Source organism: Stenella coeruleoalba (assembly GCF_951394435.1).
Source record: "Stenella coeruleoalba genome assembly, chromosome: 9".
Lineage (NCBI taxonomy): Eukaryota > Metazoa > Chordata > Mammalia > Artiodactyla > Delphinidae > Stenella > Stenella coeruleoalba.
In genome coordinates, this window is record NC_137155.1 from 68,836,859 (window position 1) to 68,850,934 (window position 14,076).

The window sequence follows — 14,076 nt, forward strand, 5'->3', positions numbered from 1 at the left end:
GAGCTAACTCACATTTATCCAATGTTTACTTTGTGCCAGGCACAGGGCTAACCATGTGACCAGGATTATCTCATTTGCTCCTCATAGCAACCCTCTGGAAAGGCACTATCTAAGCAGCCCTATGTTATGGATGGAGGAACAGGCTTGAAGAGCTAGCCGATTGTGTAAGATCACAGGCTGAGTTTTGGAGCAGGGTGGCTGGATTCCAGTGCCAGGGATGGGGCCTTCCTCCACCCACTCAGACCTTCGTTGGCCCAGTGTATATTTCCCAGGGCTGCCATCACAAAGGGCCACAAACTGGGTGACTTAGAACAACAGAAATTTATTTTTTCACAGTTCTAGAGACCAGAACTCTGAAATCAAGGTGTCAGCAGGACCATACTCCCTCTGAAGCTGCTAGGGAAGGATCTGCTCCAGGCCTCTCGCCTAGGTGCTGGTCGCTCCCTGGCTGGAGCAGTATAACTCAGACCCTCATAAGGCATCCTTCTGATACATGTGTTTGTCTCGTCACATGGTGTTCTTTGATAGACATCAATCATACGGGATTAGGGACCCACCCTCCTCCAGGATGACTTCATCTTAACTAATTACATCTGCAACAATCCTGTTTCCAAATAAGGTCACATCCTGATGCACTGGGGATTAGGACTTCCACATACTAATTTTGGGGAGACAATTCAACCCCACAGACAGGGGTCCTGCGTCTAGGCAGTCCTCTCGGCCTATTCCCACCTCTGACTGGACCCCTGGCAAGGTCCCCTTTGCTGAAGAAGCAGGTGTCCCTCTGGCTCTGCTGCTGGCTCTGGGGCTCGGCTGTGGCAGGCACGCTGTAGCCATGGCCTTGGCTGGATAGACTGGAGTCTCTGCCAGGGCCAAATGTTCTTCCCCTGCCATCACTGCTAGCTGCATCTTTGTCATCACCATCATGTCTTGCTGACCTTCTGGAGGACCTCCTGCTATTCTCTGTTCACCATTCCTGTTTGTCATCTGCAAATAGACTCCCAGCCTCCATCTGTGTGCTTGTGTGTCTGTGATGCCTGTGTAATTGTTTAATAAATGCTTTTGGAAAATGACTTCATCCCAATTGCAAGTGCCCCAGGATCCATTTCCCTCTATCTCTCTGTGGCCTTAAAATGGGTCTCCTCCTCCACCTGCTAAGACCCCAGGAAGGCACATGTAAACAGCATACCTGCTTGGGGGTCCCACTGTCTTTGAGAATGAAATTATAAGCATCCTTTCTCTTTCTTGGACTGATTTTAAGAGTGGAGGCCTGTTGATCTAATTTCCTGGCTGGTTTCTATGCAGCAGCGTATTTGATAGGAAACTGTGATTTGAATGATTCTGTTACTCCCCAGAAAAGCCAGCCTTTTTGTTATCCCTCGTCTTTCTGATTTGGAAGTCTGCAGAGGACACACAGGCACATTCCCCTTTCCTGTAGAATGTTCCAATCCGCAGCCAGCATAATGAAATCCAATTAGTGTGTTAGGCTGTTGTGATTCTAAAAATATTTCACTTCCCTCAGAGGGGCTGAGGAAATTGGGGAAATCAAGGTATTATAGCCAACCCGTAATTTGCAGAGAGGTTCTTCAATCATTTTGAAGGTGGTAGATTTGTTCTTGAGAAAACAAAAATAGATCACCTCTCCAAAATGAGGCTGTCCCTGAGATCATTTCGGTGATCCTTTCTTCAGATGCCAGCCCTTGTGTGCAATGTGATGATCCCTTGGTTTGGATATATATGAATTATTAAGGTCAGTTAATTAACACATTTTTCTTCTGCTGAAGCAATTAGATGAATAGAGCTCTTGCCCTCTTTTTGGCTTTACTGCCAATTGCTCAGGGCTGAATAGAGGCAGTAAACATATTGCCACACAGATGCTAACCAGAGAAGTAATTTTTAGGTTTCTGTTTGATTTCTGAAGCGTCATCCTGCAACCCAAGGCAGCTTCCACCTGGGGAGAACAGGGGGACGGCAGTGGGGAGCTAGAGAGGAGAGGAGAGGAGAGGAACAGGCAACAAGCCCTCACACAAAGCTGATGGAGAGCATCTTCTAGATGCCCAGTATTCATCTGTCATTCCGCCCAGTTTTAGGCTTTGCATTTTACAATTTTGTCCTTCCCTCACAAAGCCTCTATGTCATTTCTCCACAAGTTATCCAACGTGAATAGTTATTACGGCTGCATGTATTAATATTCCAAGGTCATTTTCTTTCTGTCTCCCGTGTGGCCACAGAGTTCATAGTTGCCAGAAATTAGAATTTGGTATGTTTAAAGTGATTTTTTCTGTAATCTGTGTTTCCTGATTTTCTAGGTCATTGGTTCCCAAAACTGCCTATGTGAGAGTCATCCGGGGAGCTTAACAAAGTGCAGATTCCCGGCCTTCACCTCACATCCGTGGTCTCACAGTCTCTGGGGATGGGGCCTGGAAATCTGGATTTAAAAAATCTCCCAGGGTTGGGCTGATGCTCAGTCCAAGTTCGGGAACCACTGTTCTTTGTAATAACCATGGAAATGGCAATACTTAGCATCTCTCCTGTTCTTTGCTGACGGGTAGCCTGCTGTCATTCTTCAGGTGAGGCCTGATCTCCAGTCCAGGAGGTCCCTTGATCCCCAGGCAGACACACAGAATGGCTTGATTTGTGGGTGTGAGAGGTCTTTGTCTGCATCACTTGACTTCTTTTCCTCTATGGCTTCTGCCCACCAAAACAACCAGCATTTTATGGAAATTACCAGCTGTGAGAAGGCTGGCTGAGTGACGAGATCATGACCATAGAAAAGAAGGATAAGACATAGGTACCAACCACCAGACTTCCCACAGCTTCAGTTTCCTCGCCTGTGAAATAGATTTAATGACAGCAACCCCGTGTGGCTGTGAGGCAGAAACAAGGTGACGTATGTAAGAATCCTAAGTAGATTTTAAAGCACTGTATCATGGAAGCATGATGATGGTGATGGTGATGATGATTTAGCAGAACTCTGATTGAGGCAACGGTGCAGAATGGAGGACCGGAGAAGATAGGAGGAAGACACTGTGCTGTCTTAGGGTAGGGCAGGTGGACAAGGTGCGCCATGCCTGGTCCATGGTATACAGTCAATAAATGCTTCCTTGCTGACCATTGTCTCACTGAGGTTTTATGTGGTTTTCCTCCATCTTTTACACTTCATGCTCACTTTTGCTGATTTTTACAACATTTTGCTTTAAAAAACATTCTGGATGCAGGAGAAGGTCTCCCATGGTGTGATTCACCCCACCTTCACACCTCCCACGATGGCCCTGCAGACAGGTCTATGCACGGGGGTGAGGGCAGGGCTGTTCACTAAGACCCACCTTGGGAATTTGGAGACTGTTTGCACAGACGTGCTAGGGCTTCCAAGAAAAATGGTGGTGGGCATTAGGATTGGTGGTAGGGCTCAGAGACTGTAAAGATTAGACTTCACGATTAAAGGGGTGATTGAAGACGGCCCCCGCTTCGGGAGCTCTTTGAGATAGCAGAGTTGAAGCTTGGGCTCTGTAAGTGGGATACTGGGTCATGTTTGTTGTCAGGCAGGGGACTATCAGATTCCAAGTGCTTTGTATGCAGCACCTCATTTAAGTCTTAAAACAACTCTGAAACAAATAATATCATTATAAGAGGGGCATAATCCCTTATCTGTAATTCTGAAATCCCCAAAGCTTTGAGAGTTTCTCTTAACTCATTTGAATGTAAAACTGACCTGAAATCTTTTGACAGGAATATCTGACTTGAACTTATGTGAGGCTATTTATAGTTTTGACTTACCCCACTCAGTGTGAATATTCGTATGTTTTGCTGCAGAAATATTGATGGATTTGATTATACAGGACTGCGTCAGACCTCGCTGTTTGCGTAGGTAACATATGATAAGGGCAATGCGTTTCTGTCCTATAATCCAGAAAATCTGAATTCTGGAAACACATCTGACTCCCCTCTGAGTTTTGGAAGAGGGATTTTCATTCTATCTTCCGCTTCTATAGAAAAACTGAAGCTCAAAGAGGTTAAGTAATTTGTCTGGGGTCACAAAGCTGCTACATTGAGAGCTATGGTTCCAACATAGGTCTGTTTTGAGCCATTCGGCTAAAAGTTGGTATTTCTGCCTTGGTTTTGAATCACGTCCCCCAAAGCTGCCCTTTTTTGTTATCCTGGCTTGTGTGGCAGGCCCCAGGAGGAGGGTGCGTGTGGGTGTGTGGTGGAGAGTGGAGTTGTCTTCTCGCTGCGTTACCCACACTGGTTCTGCCCTCCATTCTGGAAACACTTTACGTTTGTCCTAAAACATAAGTCTGATCATTCTGCTCATCTGCTTGAAGTCTTTCAGTGCTGCTGGAGAGTCCAGTCCAAGCTCCTAAGGATGGGATGTAAAGTCCACTCTGAACTGGTGCTCGCCTGACTATAGGAACAGTGCTTGAAAGTGTGGACTCGAGCTGGGTCAGGGGGTAAATCCCCCTCTCTGCTGCTCCCTAGGTGTGTGTGACCTTGGGCATGTAACTGATTCTCTGCCTCAGGTTTTTTTTTTTTTTTTTTTTTTTTTTTTTTTACCAGAAATGATATCCTTTATTATAACATACAAATATTATGTCCTTATTTTGAAATTTTTAGATATGACTTTAACTTTTTGGAGGGATTCATAATTTTAAAAATTATTATTTATTTATTTTTACATCTTTATTGGAGTATAATTGCTTTACAATGGTGTGTTAGTTTCTGCTTTATAACAAAGTGAATCAGTTATACATATACATATGTCCCCATATCTCTTCCCTCTTGCGTCTCCCTCCCTCCCACCCTCCCTATCCCACCCCTCCAGGCGGTCACAAAGCACCGAGCTGATCTCCCTGTGCTATGTGGCTGCTTCCCACTAGCTATCTACCTTACGTTTGGTAGTGTATATATGTCCATGCCTCTCTCTTGCTTTGTCACAGCTTACCCTTCCCCCTCCCCATATCCTCAAGTCCATTCTCTAGTAGGTCTGTGTCTTTATTCCTGTCTTAACCCTAGGTTCTTCATGACATTTTGTTTTTCTTAAATTCCACATATATGTTAGCATACGGTATTTGTCTTTCTCTTTCTGACTTACTTCACTCTGTATGACAGACTCTAGGTCCATCCACCTCATTACAAATAGCTCAATTTCATTTCTTTTTATGGCTGAGTAATATTCCATTGTATATATGTGCCACATCTTCTCTATCCATTCATCCAATGATGGACATTTGGGTTGTTTCCATCTCTGGGCTATTGTAAATAGAGCTGCAATGAACATTTTGGTATATAACTCTTTTTGAATTATGGTTTTCTCAGGGTATATGCCCAGTAGTGGGATTGCTGGGTCATAAGGTAGGTCTATTTGTAGTTTTTTAAGGAACCTCCATACTGTTCTCCATAGTGGCTGTATCAAGTGATATTCCCACCAGCAGTGCAAGAGTGTTCTCTTTTCTCCACACCCTCTCCATCATTTATTACTTCTAGATATTTTGATGATGGCCATTCTGACCGGTGTGAGATGATATCTCATTGTATTTTTGATTTGCATTTCTCTAATGATTAATCATCTTGAGCATCCTTTCATGTGTTTGTTGGCAGTCTGTATATCTTCTTTGGAGAAATGTCTATTTAGGTCTTCTGCCCATTTTTGGATTGGGTTGTTTGTTGTTTTGTTATTGAGCTGCATGAGCTGCTTGTAATTTTGGAGATTAATCCTTTGTCAGTTGCTTCATTTGCAAATATTTTCTCCATTCTGAGGGTTGTCTTTTGGTCTTGTTTATGGTTTCCTTTGCTGTGCAAAAGCTTTGAAGTTTCATTAGGTCCCATTTGTTTATTTTTGTTTTTATTTCCATTTCTCTAGGAGTGGGTCCAAAAAGATCTTGCTGTGATATATGTCATAGAGTGTTCTGCCTATGTTTTCCTCTAAGAGTTTGATAGTTTCTGGCCTTACATTTAGGTCTTTAATCCATTTTGAGTTTATTTATGTGTATGGTGTTAGGGAGTGATCTAATCTCATACTTTTACATGTACCTGTCCAGTTTTCCCAGCACCACTTATTGAAGAGGCTGTCCTTTCTCCACTGTACATTCCTGCCTTCTTCGGGTTTTTTTTTTTGTCTGTAAAATAAGGGTAATGGAGTCATCTACCACCGGAGGTTGTGTGAGGAGTGAATGATTTAAAGCAGTGTAAGCTATGTAGTGCACACGATAAGCACTCAGTTGATATTATTGTTAGGGTTTCTCCAGCCTTTTAAAAATATCACCCAGGGCTTCCCTGGTGGCGCAGTGGTTGAGAGTCCGTCTGCCGATGTAGGGGACACGGGTTCGTGTCCCGCTCCGGGAAGATCCCACGTGCCGCAGAGCGGCTGGACCCATGAGCCATGGCTGCTGAGCCTGCGCGTCCGGAGCCTGTGCTCCGCAATGGGAGAGGCCACAACAGTGAGCGGCCCGCGTACCGAAAAAAAAAAAAAATCACCCAGGTTTACTGAGATGTAATTGACACATAACACTGTGTAAGTTGAAAGTGTACAGTGGGCTGATTTGATATCTCGAACCTTTTCTCTTGCTGCCCAGACTCCTCCTTCTACCCCCAACCCCAGGCTTCGACTGTCCTCCCAGAACGAGGAAGACCGTGGTCGCCTCCTTGTCTCGCTAATGCTGTTGCCTTTGTCCTGTTGTCCGCCTGCATGTCGACCATCTGTTTATATTTTACAGCACATCTCAAGAGCCATCTCCTTGAAGATTTTCTGAACTTGCCCTCCTTCCCTCTATCTGCTGGGCCCCCATGATGCTGCATTTGTATTTCTGTCATGGCCATCTACGATATTTTAACAGTTCTTCTTGGTTTGCTGATTTGTCTCTTTCCCTGAATTTTAAGGCCCTTGAGAACGTCCTGTCAGTGTTTGCATCCCCATTCCCTGGCAGAGTCTGACACAAGCCACATAATTAAGGTGCGTGGGTAAATGCTATGGAGAGAATTCTTTCCTACTTGGTAGGAATTTCTGCTTCAGATGCTACTCGGAATCCACTCTTGCTAATTTGAGCTGAAAAGGAATTTATTAAAAGATATGAGGTAGCTCACAGGATTTCCAAGAAGCTGGAGAACGGGACTTGGATTTTTTTATAGCCAGGAAGAAGATGCAAGCCATGGCAGTTCATTGTTCCGGTGGAGGTCTTCCTACCATTCTGGTCCTGACACTGAGGGTGGGCACTGCCTCCAGACCATCCCCACTGCCGCCTCTGTAAGCTGATGGTCTCTCTTGCCACCCTCCTGCACCCTTGCCAGCAGGTTGTCGTGCAGTGCCCAGGTGTTGCCTTCTCATTGTGTGGCTTTCTCCACATTGAAATCTCCATCGATGCACCTGATTGGTGGAGTGTAGGTCACATGCCTCTCTGTAGCCTGCAGAGGAGGCCGGCGAGGGGAAGGCATCTACTTTGAGAAAGCATGGGTTCATTTACTGGGCATGCCCAGCAAAGACAGGAGTTTCAAAGGTACTGAGGGGCCAGAGTGTCTTGGCGAGAATGGCAATGATGGCCAGAATTTATACCATGGCAGCGGTAGAGGTGAAGGGGTGATGGGTGAACAAGGTCGTGAAGGGCTGGAGGGAGAGAGTTTCCTGGGCAGCAGAAGGAGAATTTTCATAGACTTGGAGTGGGCAACTTCTAAGACTATGTGGAAAAAATGAGGGAGACATTCGAGCTTAAAGTTCTAGACCGCTGCTTTTCTTACCTGTGCTCATCACTGTCCTTTCCATATCAAGACGGATATTGTCTGGAGAAGTGAGGCTCGGGCTCACACATCACAGTTGCTCTCCTCTCTGAACTGTTGACTGTGAGGCCTTCATTGATAACAAAGAAAAGGAAGGAATTATTCCTTGTCCAAATTAGTGCTGTTCAACAAATGTTCTATATCTGCACCGGCCACTGGCCTCACATGGATAGCACTTGAAAGGTGGCTAATGTGACTGCGGAACTGAATTTTTATTTATGTTAACCAATTTATTTAATCAGTTTAAATGTAAATAGCTACAGGTGGCTATTGGCTACCTTGTCGGATAGTGTAGGTCTAGATCATTTGACCTGTTTAGCGAGGCACAAGGGATCACTTTTTTTTTTAATGTGAAAAAATATTCTTAAATGTATCACAGACTAGCTTATAATCAATTGTTGCTTCTTGGCAAGTAAAGCCTTTATGGATAGAAATATGTCGTGGCATGTTGATTTAACAACAAACAAGTGAATGGTGAGATACTGGATTTTATCCTCAGTAGTGAGTCCTCACTTGAAGGTTTGTTAAACTAAGAATCTAAAAGCTAGAGTTTGAATAACAATATTTTCCAAATAAATCACTTTGGAAAATGCTATTATTTGCCAAAAGTAGAAAAAGGGGCAACGTTTAGGACAGTGAATCTCAAACCACTCATCAGAGTCACCTTGGAGGGCTTGTGATAACACAGACTTCGGGGTCCTATCCCAAAACCTTGGATTCTACGGGTCTTGGGTGGGACAGCAATTGACATTTCTAAGTTCTCAGGTGACGCTCCTGCTGCTGGGCTGGAGCCACACTTCAAGGACCTCTGGCTTAGGAAATGCTCTTTTCAATAAAATTAAACCAAGTTTTTCATTGTAGGACATCTCTGACTCTTTCATCTACAAATATTACTCTGAAGCTCCCAGGGAGAACTGTGTATGCGGCACATCACACACTGATTTGTTCATTAAAACCCACTTCCCACTGAGTATCCCGCGGACTAGAGTTGGAAAAACACAATTCTATGAAATTCCGCTGAGTTAAATATAAAGCTTAGTTTTCCATTCTTCCACTTCCTCTATCTAGTGACAGAAATGGTGCTCCCTGGGGCTCAGTTCTGAGAGGCTTTTCTTTTCTATCTGTCCTCTCCTCACAGGAGGGCTCATCTAAGGCCGTGGCTTTAACTGTGGATGGACACCCAATTTGACACCTCCACCCAGTCTCTCCTCTGAACTCTACAGAGTGTACCACAGCCTACGCGGCATTTTCATCTCAGACAGAACACATCCTGAGCTGAACTCATGTTTACAGCTCCCTACTGACCCAATCTGACTCCTCCTGATTTCCTCTTCTCAGTAAATGGCATCCACCGCCTGGACTATCATCAAATTCATCAGCAAGATCTGTCATTTCTGCCAAAAAAAAAGGCGTGTATAAAAGTGTGTATGTGTATACACTTAGATATGCATGAAAACAGCCATAATACATACGTGTATTATGGTTCATAAACATGTATATCTCCTTTTTATGCCATACGCTAGTCCAAGATATGAGCCATCTTTGATTACACCATCACATTCTTTTTTTAAAAATGTGATGATTCCTATTTCCCTGGGCCATGCCATCCTGGAGGTTATAATGGGGTCATAATGCAAGAGAGGATAGAAAGGCATTTCTGTAGCTCTGCTCCCATCTATAATTATGGAAACTCAAATGGTTCCCAGACCTTTCCAGCTGGTTCAGGGAGATGCTGAAATGCTTTGCGTGTGCTCAGGAGCCGGTCCTCTCTGCCAACGTGCCCACTCTTCCTGCCTTGGCTGTGGCGATCTCGCCTGTCACCCAGAGAGGAGCCCAGACGCATGTTATTCTCTCCTACTTCTCTGTCCCAGGGAGAGGTGAGTCCCACTTTGTGACCAGCCTGCTCTATCCCTCTGCTCTAACGAGCTCCATCCGCATTCCTCTGACAAGGGATATGAAAGGGTACTGAACTCCTCCATATTGTTTTTTATGTTCTCCATCTAACTGGAAATTTAGTGAAATAGACCTTCTGTTTTTCCTTTCTTGCAATTCAGGCTCTTTTTCTGGGACTCAGGCAAACAGCTGAGTCCCTAAATCTCCTCTCCCTTCCTACCCCTACCTGGTGTCCTTGGATCAAGTTTGTATGACGTTGTTCTCCTTTCTTTAGGAAGACTTTTCAAAAGTGAGTTCTGATTCCTCATACATATAGAACCATGGGGGTCTGTCCCACACTGGCCTTTCTTGTTTTCTTCCTGGGGTGAGCCCAACCTCTTGCTTACCTGCCCCCCAACATGGACATAAATGTTCACATCTCTGTGCATGTGTGTTATATATAAATCATATGCCTACTTATCTCCATTTTATTTGCATCACACCATAAATAAAATCCAGGAGTAGGCTCCACTTCTTGCCCCCTTCCTTTTGGACTGTCCTGAATTGTTCTTGGTTACCTTCAGAAACAGTGTATGAAAGTCAGAGAAGTAGATTTTGTCCTTCCAACCATGTTGGAACTCTAAAGCCCATTAGGCCTCTGAGCACAGGTTCTTCAGATTTTACTGGCTTTATTTACATCGAGGGAAAGAGCCAAACTGCAACCTGAGCGTCGAGGAGAGCGCCGTGGAAGGGCATCTCCACCCGCCTCGCCCTGTCCACGCCTCAGGTGCGCTGCTTCTAGAGGAATCGCCCTTCTCGCAGTGCCGGGGGCGCACGCGGGCTGCAGAGGCTGCCAGGAGTCCTGCAGGTGGAGCGGGGCTTTGTGCACAGCTTCGCTGCCTTGATTGCTCATCAGGAAGCTGGGTGGACAGATGGAGGCTCTTTTCAGTTTCTCACTTATTAGCAGTTTGTCACGTAGCATAATCCCACTTAGGCAACTTGGCGCAGTTCGGGCTCTGTAATTTAAAAGATCAATGAGGGGGGCTTCCCTAGTGGCGCAGTGGTTGAGAGTCCGCCTGCCGATGCAGGGGACGGGGGGGTTCATGCCCCGGTCCGGGAGGATCCCACATGCCGTGGAGCGGCTGGGCCCGTGAGCCATGGCCGCTGAGCCTGCGCCCGGAGCCTGCGCGTCCGGAGCCTGTGCTCCGCAACGGGAGAGGCCACAACAGTGAGAGGCCCACATACCGCAAAAAAAAAAAAATAATAAAACCATTTAAAAGATCAATGAACAAAGAATGAAGGAGTTGTGAATTAAGTGTGCTGTGGATTTTTTTCAAAGTTAAAACAGCACCTAAGTAGATGTAAAACACACATTTAAAGGGAAACCATGTCTGTGCTCAGTTGTTCCTCTTCCTATCACGGTCCCCAATAAATAATTTAGAGATTCATTTGTCGTGACCCTATGCCAGTTTAATCCCAAATCATTCATGTCATTGAAGGGATCTGATTTTCACTTGAGACTTTTTCCAACAATTAAAAAAAACAACATAGTTTTCTACTGTAGAAGGCGATAGAAACACCTTCTACTGTATATCTAAAAAAAGGGAGATTCTTAATCTCTGGGAGGGAGGGGAAGGTGTGGGGAGCATTAAACCAAAGAGCTGATTCCTGACCACATGGTCCCTGAGTGTTCTGAAGTCCTGTTTTACTGTCACCAGAGAGGTTACCAACAGTGTCAATATTAGCTTGATACTTTTCTCTCCAGAGCAATAGTTTCCAAACCTGGCTGCTCAAGAGAATCACCCAGAAAAGCCTATTAAAAATACAGCTTCTTAGTCCAGTTTGGGATATCGGATTCCCATATTCGATATCCCAAACTGGGATAGGGTATTTGGGATACCCTAGGTCTAGGATAGACGTAAGGACCTATGCTGTCTTCAGGGTAGGTAGCAGCCATTTGAATTTCCTTCCCTCTAGGATTTTTGCCTAGGAGAAGACACAGCCCAAAGCCTAGAGCTAGCTGGTCGGCTTGCCGACTCTGGTCCCAGTATGATTTCTTGTAAAATATTTGGAACAGCTTTCCATTTCTTCTCAACTTTCTTGCAACTCTCTCTTTAAATTAGATTCTTTGTTCAAAATTTTTTTGCTTGGCCTTCCCTGGTGGCGCAGCGGTTGAGAGTCCGCCTGCCGATGCAGGGGACACGGGTTCGTGCCCGGGTCCGGGAGGCTCCCACATGCCGTGGGGCGGCTAGGCCCGTGAGCCATGGCCGCTGAGCCTGCGCGTCCGGAGCCTGTGCTCCGCAACGCGAGAGGCCACAACAGTGAGAGGCCCGCGTACCGCAAAAAAAAAAAAAAAAAAATTTTCTTGCTTGTCTGGCAAATAATTGGTGGGACACCATGTACCTACCAAATACCTTCATTATCATTAGTGACCATTATTAATGAATTGTTTCCAAATAGAATCCTTCAGAAGGTATTGCTTCTTGGCAAGTACTGTGCATTGCTTTCAGAATTATATCAGTTATTTTAAGAACTATTTCGAGTCCATTTGGCTGATTTATTTTATGATGTTAGTTATTCAATTTAAATTTCAGCAGTCTGTAATAAGCATGGTATTTCAAAAATATGTATATATGGTTGTTTGCTTCTCTTTATATAAGTAGGTAAAAACATAATCAGTCTTTTCTTCTCTAGAAGTGACATAAAGGAAAAATGTAATCTCTATCCTCATGTTAGTATTTTGAGAAATGGTTTGGAAATCAGTTATTTAAATATTAGTTGCAAATGTGCATTTTTTTTTTTTGCGGTACGCGGGCCTCTCGCCGCTGTGACCTCTCCCGTTGCGGAGCACAGGCTCCGGACGCGCAGGCCCAGCGGCCATGGCTCACGGGCCCAGCCGCTCCACGGCATGTGGGATCCTCCCGGACCGGGGCACGAACCCGTGTGCCCTGCATCGGCAGGCGGACTCTCAACAACTGCGCCACCAGGGAATCCCGCAAATATGCATTTTTATGAACATTTCTCTCCATTTGAATGTTCAAAAGTCTAAAACTTCTCATCATATCTCTTCAAAGAGTGATTAGAGGAAATAGAATCCTCTGTTTAAGGCAAAAACAACTTAGAACCTTATCAGTTTTTCCTGTTACCGTGAAGCTAATTTGAATAAATTTCTTTTTTTACAGTGTAATAACTCTGATTTAAAACTCACCATTCAACTAAAGGACTAACATCACCTATGTACTCATTAAATTTGAAATGGTTCTGATTATGTCAACTTCTTTTTCCTACCTTGGACCATTTTCTTTATTAGGAGACAACTCTTCATCCCCTGTCAGGTGCAGATCCGTGCCTGATAGCCAATTGCATGAGTGGCCAGGAGCGGCGATGTTTCTGGACTCACAGAAAACTGAGTGCTGAAATTACTTGCTGCCCCTTCTATTTCACACTTGATTTCCTAGTGAACCATTGATCACATTCTACCCAAATCCTGTTAATAGCATTTAAACATCTCTTCTTGCTCTCTATCCTCCCTTTTTAAAGATCGTGGTTGTTTTTCTTTTTCTTCTTTTCTTTCTTCCAAGTTAAGTTGTCTCTGAAATTCAGAGCTTTCTTGTAGGAAACAGTTTTTCTCGCAGCAGTTTTTACCTTCAGGCAGTTCTCTCTGCCGGAAGCACTTTGTACATCAAGTAGAAGTAGACTCCTCTGGGGTACCTGCTCAGCTCACAATGACCGCCCCACCGGTGCTTTCATTTGGGAACAGTCTCCTGATCCGTAGGGTGGCCCCCAGGAGCCAGGTTGATACTAAGAGTCTTGACCATCTCCTCTAGCCATAAGGGTCGACGCTTGACCCACACTGGGTCTACTGTAGTCTCTCTCCTCAGAAAGTGAGGGTGGGACTCGGACACAGAGACTTAATCTCTGTGAGTGACTTCCCAGCCTCCAGAACTGTGAGAAATAAACTTGTCTTGTTTATAAGCCATCTAGTTTATGGTATTTTGTTACAGCAGCCTGAATGGACTAGGACACAGGGCAATGGCAGAGCACAAATGTACACGCGGAAGTGAGGCAGGCCTTACGAGCCTGGGTTTGGAACTGGCGTGCTTTCACATCTGCCTCATTCTGTTTGCCTGACAAGTCAAGTGTTGAACCCAACACTAAGACGTAGATACATATACGCTTTCCTTTGGTAGAACTGTAGTCATAAGGCACTTTGCATGGATATGAGGCCCAAGGGGTGAGTGGTGGGTGGTGAGAAGAATCAAAACGAATGATGTAATCTGTTACACACGTGAACTTGGGTTTATCTGTGGGGTGGCCCACATACCCCTCCATGTGGGCTAGAAAATAGAGAGAATGCATCTGCCCTGAGAGGGAACAACAAAGCAGTACAAAGAATCAGAAAGGAGGGATAGAGAGTTCTGATGACTTCCCTGTTCCCTA